Source organism: Coffea arabica, chromosome 1c (genome assembly GCF_036785885.1).
Source record: "Coffea arabica cultivar ET-39 chromosome 1c, Coffea Arabica ET-39 HiFi, whole genome shotgun sequence".
Lineage (NCBI taxonomy): Eukaryota > Viridiplantae > Streptophyta > Magnoliopsida > Gentianales > Rubiaceae > Coffea > Coffea arabica.
The window spans coordinates 9,208,206-9,216,226 of record NC_092310.1 but is presented as its reverse complement, the minus strand read 5'-3'; the positions used below and the strand labels follow the sequence as shown (position 1 = coordinate 9,216,226).

General features: G+C 32.4%; 1 long non-coding RNA gene across 1 annotated transcript; it reads right to left on the bottom strand.

Moving 5' to 3' along the window:
- Window positions 1-3,673: 3,673 nt before the first annotated feature.
- LOC140006258 (uncharacterized) lies at window positions 3,674-6,484 on the bottom strand. The gene is made up of 3 exons (XR_011813895.1): window positions 6,014-6,484; window positions 4,642-4,700; window positions 3,674-3,944 (listed from the first exon to the last, which is right to left on the bottom strand). It is a non-coding gene; the product is annotated as an uncharacterized lncRNA (long non-coding RNA).
- Window positions 6,485-8,021: the final 1,537 nt, after the last annotated feature.

The following is an 8,021-nucleotide window of genomic DNA, read 5'->3' as shown; positions in this document are numbered from 1 at the left end:
TTCGTTGATGGAAGTACTAAAGCCAAACTCACCTGCATCAACTGTCTATTCTCACAACAGAATATTGCACTTACTCGTTCTGGGAGTTCATTCATAAAGTGTGGCGAGTTTAACATATTCTACATTTAATACTTCTATGAAGTTTTCCAAATCATGTGAAATATGTAATTTAGTCAAATAAAACATATTGGATCCTTAATCCAACGTTGAACTTATATGTGAATAATTTTGTGTTGCAAACTATCAAATAAGATTAAATCCAATTAAAGTGATCAAATATGATTTGAACTTAATGTATCTAATAGGGTGTGGGTCTTTAATGTATAGAGATTTAAGAGTATTTCCTATTTCTATGATGGGTTGAAATAGAAATCCAAAAGGTAATAGAAATGTTATCTATAAATAGGATTATGGTCCCCAAGTTACACACATTCTTATTGTCGTATTTTCTAGTGCCACAAAATAGCACTTTCTTAATATCCTATCGTCAAGAAAAATACCAGAGAAAAATTAAAGGACTCTCTCAAGGATTGGCAAGTACGTGTTGACTCGGAAGGCCACTCAAAATTTCTAGGGATTCAACTACCAGTTTGTCAACATGAATCCAGGTACGCTTCCTTAATATTACTGTTGATTTATTTCTTAATAATTGACATATATATTTTGGATTTCATAACTGATGGTTTTTACGAAAGGTTAAATATAAACAACCGCCCTGACAAGTGGTATCAGGGCAGGATATAGTTGATTATTAAGAAATAATTTGGATTTAGTAATTTTTTTTTAAATTTTTAAGACTAATTATGTATGATATTGGTTAAGAGATAATTCTCCCCCACCTCTTACAAATCAGAGTACCTCTGATGAAAAGATGAATAAAGAAAGGTGGGAGAGATCAAATCGCTTATGTCTATTAATCATTAAAAAGGCCGTTCCAAAAGCATTCAGAGGAACAATGTTAGAAACGACAGTAACCACTAAAGAATTCCTTCAGAACATTGAAAAAAGTTTGTCAAGAACGACAAGACTGAAATTAGTACGCTCTTAACACGTCTAGTTTCAATGAAATATAGTGATAAAGGTACTATTAGAGAGTATATCATGGAGATGTCTCATCTTGTTTCAAAATTAAATGCACTTAAATTGGTACTCTTTGAAGAGTTACTAGTGTATTTGATTCTGAAAAGCCACAATCACTGGACGTGTTCAAAAGTTTTAAGACTGAAGTTGAAAACCAACTCTACAAAAAAATTAAAAGCATCAGATCTGACTGTGGTGGTGAGTACCATAGTAGAAATGACAGTTCAAGTGAATAATGTCCAAGACCATTTGATAGACAACTAGAGGAATGCGGTATTGTTCCACAGTATAATATGTCGGGTTCACCCACTATAAATGATGTAGTTGAAAGATGAAATAAAACGTTTAAAAACATGATAAGGAGTATGATATGTCATTCTACCTTACCAGAGTCATTTTGGATAGAAGCACTTAAGACTGCAACATATATTCTTAACAGATTTTTAACTAAAACAACTATCAAAACTCTTTATGAGTTTTGGACAGGGAAAAAACCCAATTTGAAGCATTTACATGTCTGGGGATGTCTAGCTGAGACACGGCCTTATAGGCCAAATGAAAAGAAATTGGATTCAAGAATGGTTAGTTATTATTTTATTGGATACTCTGAAAGATTCAAAGGTTACAAGTTTTATGATCTCACGACTAACTCGATTTTTGAGACAGAAAATGTTCGGTTCTTTAAGGATGTCGAGTTTGGAGGAGAGAATACAGTAAGGAATTTTGTCTTTAAAGAAGAATATGTCAATACTCCCATAGGTGTCATTAGTTTTGTTCAAGATTCCATTCCCGATCTTGATCATGACATAACAAATCAAGACAATGTCGAAAAATAAACTGTGATAGAAGAACAAACTCTCCCTTTCTAAAAACCAGAGCCATTAAGAAGATCCACTAGAGAAATGAGAAGTGTAGTGCCAGATGATTACATTATTTTTTTAAAAAAAAATAGGAGGATGACATTGGATTGATGGAAGATGATCCAATCAACTTCCGTTAAACCATAAAAAGTTCAAATTCTCAAAAGTGGATCGATGCCATAAATGAAGAGATTAAATCCATGAAAGACAATGATGTCTGAAATCTTGTCCCATTGCCAAAAGGTGCGAAACCTATTAGTTGTAAATAGATATTTAAAATCAAGAAGGATTCAAAAGACAATGTGGAAAGACACATGATTTGTCTTGTCGCTAAGGGATTTACACAAGAAGAATGTATCGACTATAAAGAAACTTTCTCTTCGATCTCTTCGAATGACTTTTTTAAAACTATCATGGTATTAGTGTTGCATTTCAATCTTGAGTTACACCAGATGGATGTAAAGATAGCGTTACTCAATGATAATATTGATAAGACGATCTATATGATGCAGTCAGAAAACTTTGTATTGGGAGATCCAAAGAATATGATTTACAAATTTAAAAATTTCATCTATGGGCTTAAACAAATGTCTCAACAATGGCATTCAAATTTTATCAAGTGAACATCTCATTTGATCTTAAGATGAATTTAATAAATGATTGTATATACCATAAGTTCTATCGGAGCAAGTATATTTTCCTGATATTATATGTTGATGACATTTTGTTTGCTAACAATAATATAGGTCTATTGCATGAATTCAAAAGATTCTAACTAAAAATTTTGAGATGAAAGATTTTGGTGATACATCTTTTGTGTTAGACATACAAATACACCGGAATCGCTCATGGGGTATTTTGAAACTATCGCAAAAGGGCTATATCGAAAAGGTTCTTAAAAGATATGACATGCAAAATTATAAATCAGGTGATACCCCTGTGGATAAAGTAGACAAATTTAGTCTCAACTAATGTCTTAAGAATGCTTTCTAGGAAAAAAATGCAAAAAATTTCTTATGTGCCTGCAATAGGAAATCTAATATATGCTCAAGTATGTACGTATCTAGATATTGTGTACATTACTTGAATGTTGGGTACATATTTAAGCAATTCTAAATTAGATCATTGGAAGGCAACCAAACGGGTCTTATGATATTTACAGAAAATAAAAGATTATATGCTCACGTATCGGAGGTTAGATAAGTTCGAGATATTTGGATATACTGATTTCAATTATGTGAGATGTCAAGATAGTATGAAGTCGACGTTAAACTATATCTACTTGTTAGTTGGGGGTGCTATATCTAGAAAGAGTGTTAAACAGACTCTTATAGCATCTTCTACTATGGTAACAGAATTTATAGCTTGCTATGAGGCAGTCAATCATGAAATTTGGCTACGAAATTTTGTCACAGAATTATGTGTAGTGAATAGTATTGAAAGACCACCCAAATTATTTTGTGATAATAAGTCAGCAGTCATTTATTTCAATAACAATAGGAAATTGATAAAATCTAAATATATAGATATCAAGTTCCTAGTTGTTAAAGAAAGTGTACAGAGTGCACAATTATCGATAGAGCATATCGGGACAAACTCCATGGTTGTGGATCCGTTTACTAAGAGATTGCCACTCAAAGTGTTTCAAGAGCATACTTGTGAGGACCCAGCCTTCTCCTAGGGTGTACCCTAGAAGTTAGCGGACCGTCTACTTGGGTCTCGTCGGGACTCACTTACTCACATTAACTTCAGAGATAACATTTCTATTAAACAACTGAACATTCACTCCTAAGTACAACTCCAATCAACTTAAAACATAAATTTGTCCAATGAAAGAAACAAAATACACGTTCTAAATATCCATTCTTAATACAACACCAAACTCATGATAAAAGATTCGACCATTTCAAGGTACAAAGGAAACCATGGCTACAATATATACACATTGACGGATCTTCCAAAACAACTTCCTAATTCAACTCGATCATTTTTCAACTTCAATTCCTGTAAGGAAAACAAACTAAAAGGTTGAACTAAAACTCAATGAGGTTTTCCGAACAAGTAACATTCAATAAACACTTAAACCAATAAAATTAAGCAAGTAATGAACATTTTACTATATAGTCACTTGCAAAAGGATACTATGCTCATTAGGAGCCACTTATATAACACTGTATATAATTAGCAATACAATAACTCATTCAATATAAAAGGATACAAACTCCTCCGGGGAGTCATTTCAATATTATTACACATTCCACCAAAATCACCCCCTTATATCCTCTAGAACAATAAACAATCTTCTACATTCATTAATCAATTCAATAATCTCCAAACTTTGGGGTAATACTCGAGTATACCAAAACACTTACCCAAAGCTTCCGTCCTATCCAACCAATCCCTTTGCTGGCTCGAATAGTCCATTGAATAGAAGGTTTTAGGGCCCAGTTCAGCCGGTGTGGTAAAGTACACATACGGCTTACATTCATGCACACTTACAGTAACATTTGATTAATTATCAACCTTCAAACTCAACTAAGTCAAGTGCTATCAAGTACACCCCCGAATCAAAAGGCGAGGGATAATTGAGATACACTTTAAAATGAATCACTAGCAATATTCCATAATAAGCACCTTTATCACATAATTTCACTTAAGTAAAACATAAACAGTTTAGACACACAAATCTGGAAACACTCACCCTAATCAATATAAGTTATACTTGAATGTCGGAGTTGCTCCCTGGCTCACTGCGGTCCCCTGAGACAAGTTATAAATGCTATAATTATTTAACTATTCTTTTAGTGAAATTTTAAAAGAAAGCAGCATTGTCCTTTTACTACTCCTACACCTTTAGGTTTATTGTATTAAAATTCAACATTAGCTCTTAATAAAGAAAGTTTTAGAAATAACTACTTTTGGATACTTTGTTATCTCATATATCTCTTTTATGGGTTAAAGTCATGAGCGAAACTGGTTTACTATCCTAAGGTAAACATACTATTCATATAAGGCCACTAATCACCCATCCAATTTGGAGTATAGATTACTAGAAACCAGGTGTCTTGACTTATTAAACAAGATACAAATTCTGGAAATGTCTCTCTCATTTCTCTTTAAAATTTATCAAGTTTATTGGCTCAAAAAGGTGAAGATATACGCACACACACACCAAATTTAAAATCTTGTGAGATATTTAAACTAAGATTAAATCATTTTCATTCCAACTTAAAGAATAAAGCTGGTTAAACTTTTATGGAGGGAGGGTTGGGTTGGGTGGTACGGGGAAAGGAGTGTAAGCAAGAGATCTCGAGTTCGAGTCCTTCCCGCTTGCACTAAAAAAAAAAGTTGGTTAAACTTTTCATTTCTTCTCTCTCGGCCAAATCAACTTCTATTCAACTTTGTTGTTTAACTTCTCTTAAAATTCATCAGCTTTTCAGATCTCAAGTTCACTAAAATGAACGTGAATGACAGGGTCAAGATGTTATAAGATGTTTTATACAAGATTACAACTAGTTATCCTAAGATTTTTGAAAATCTCATGAGAGCTCCAGCTCCTCACTCTCTCGGTTATCACAGTTTTCCTTTCCCTTCAATTTTTAACCATTTTAAATTTCATTTCCAGCCACAAATCACACACCTACAGGCTCATAACACACAAATAAGTATAAAACCAGCATTTTCCAGCAAAATTTATACCAAAATATCCAATCAACACTATGAAATACCATCAGTTAAGCTGGAAAATGTTGTAACAGTCATGCAATTTCCTACTCAAAATTCCAGCCATGAAAAATTAGATTTTTCACCATGAATTTCACATGTAACTCCAAATAATGAATATAGTAACATATTTCATGAGTTCAAGTATATTTACTCTTGATCAAGCAAGAAAATTGAAAGGAAACTGCCTTTTCACTACATCGTTCCAAGCTGAAAATTTCTAGCAAGAAAACAAGTTCTACTATCTGGTTTTATTTCAATCCAACCTCAAATCTTACATGCATCAGAATTCCTTTGAAATATATATAAAAGGTGACAGTTTCTATCAGGCAATATGCATAAACGTTTACCAAATTTTCCAGCTTTGTTGATCCCTTTCTTGGTTCTAACTCATTCGAAAACATTGCTAACTGGAAGTGGAAGGAAAACTTAGTAAATTGCCTCCTGTTCCTTGCGGTTTTAAGTCGAAACAATTTTGGTTTCTCTCCCTCGATATGGAGCTAGAGCTTTTCTTGATTCTTGGTTGGCGTTTGCGAGTGGAGAAGGGAAGAAAGCTTTCTGTTGTTTATCTCTCGGTGTTAACAAGCAGAGGAATAGGTAGTTGGTTCCTTTTCTTCCTTGTTTTCTATCGGGTCTTATTGATTAAGAATGACAAGATTGTTTCTTTTCGATGGCTAGTGGCAGACAAGAACAAATAAGGTTAGTTTCTCTCGATTCCACATAGAAAGTAATAGGAGGTACTAGTAGATTGTATACCATTCTCAATTGCTAAAAAAGGCAATAATAAGTACTAGTAGATTATCCCATTCTTGGTTCTAATGGCAGACAAGACACATATTGGTAGTTTATAGAAAGCAATGGTAAGTACTAGTAAGAGACAATTCTCGGTTCTACTAGTTTGTAGAAAAAAATGGCACGTACTAGTAGTTTCCGTTTTCTATCTACTAGTTTCTTTCGGTTTCTAACTATGATGTGACATTTTGACTCTTGTATGTGTTAAACATTTTCATGCATTCGGACAAGTGTCTTCTAGGTTTGTTTGTTGTTTATTTTTATTATTTTTAGTATGAAATTTCCCCACAATAAATCTTTAGCTCTTACTTATACTAATGTTTTGTAAGACAGGTGATGCGATTTCCTAAAGTATACCTATTTATTTGTTGATAAGGGGAAAAAATTGAACGTATAAATCAACCAATAATAATAATAATAAAAATGAAACGTGCACTAAAATTTAAATAAGACATCAAAATTTATGAGCTCTCACAATACTGCTTGTATTGGTGTCATATTATTAGATAATGTACAATTTTAGTGGAGTTTGTTATTTTAAATACTCTTATGATATTTTTTTATTATTAATATTTTAAGGATATTTTATGCATAAATAAAGTTTGGATTTATTTACATTTTGACTTTAGTATGATTTGATCTCATGAAAATTTAAGGTGGACCAGTTGAAAATAGGCATGTTATGATCACATTACATTAAACTTTCATGCTACACATCCACATCATGATTCATATCATTAAATTATATCAATATTATAACAAAGGTTGCTTTAATCTTATATTGGTTTGATTGATAGACCGAATTCACTACAAATATATTTTGGTAATGACAGTAAAGTTGAGTTCATATGATTAATTGCAAAATATAATTATGAGGTTACACATATAGTCCAAGTGGGAGATTGTTAGATTCTTAATTCAACATTGGACTTATATGTGAATAATTATGTGTTGCAAACTGTCAAATAAGATTAAATCTAATTATGTGTTGGATCCTTAATCCAACGTTGGACTTATATGTGAATAATTATGTGTTGCAAGCTATCAAATAATATTTAGTCCAATTAAAGTGATCAAATATGGTTTGGACTTAATATATCTAATAGAGTGTGGGCCTTTAATGTGTAGAGATTTAAGGGTATTTCCTATTTCTATGATGGGTTGAAATAGGAATCCAAAAGGTTACAGGAATATTATCTATAAATAGGGTTATGATCCCCAGGTCATACATATTCTTATTGTCGTATTTTCTAGTACCACAAAATACTTTTTTCTGATATCCCATCGTCAGGAAAGATACCAGAGAGAAATTAAAGGACTTTCAAGGATTGGAAAATATATGTTGACCTGGAATGCCACCCTAAAATTTTTAGAGATTCAACTACCAGTTTGTCAACATGAATTCTGGTACTCTTCCGCAAGTTTACTATTGATTTATTTTTTAATAATCGCCATATAGATTTTGGGTTTAATAGGTGATGATTTTCACCAAAAGTTAAATATAAACAGCCGCCCTACCAAAACAAACTTATATTTTCATTGAGTATGAATAAATGTGTTTTGCTT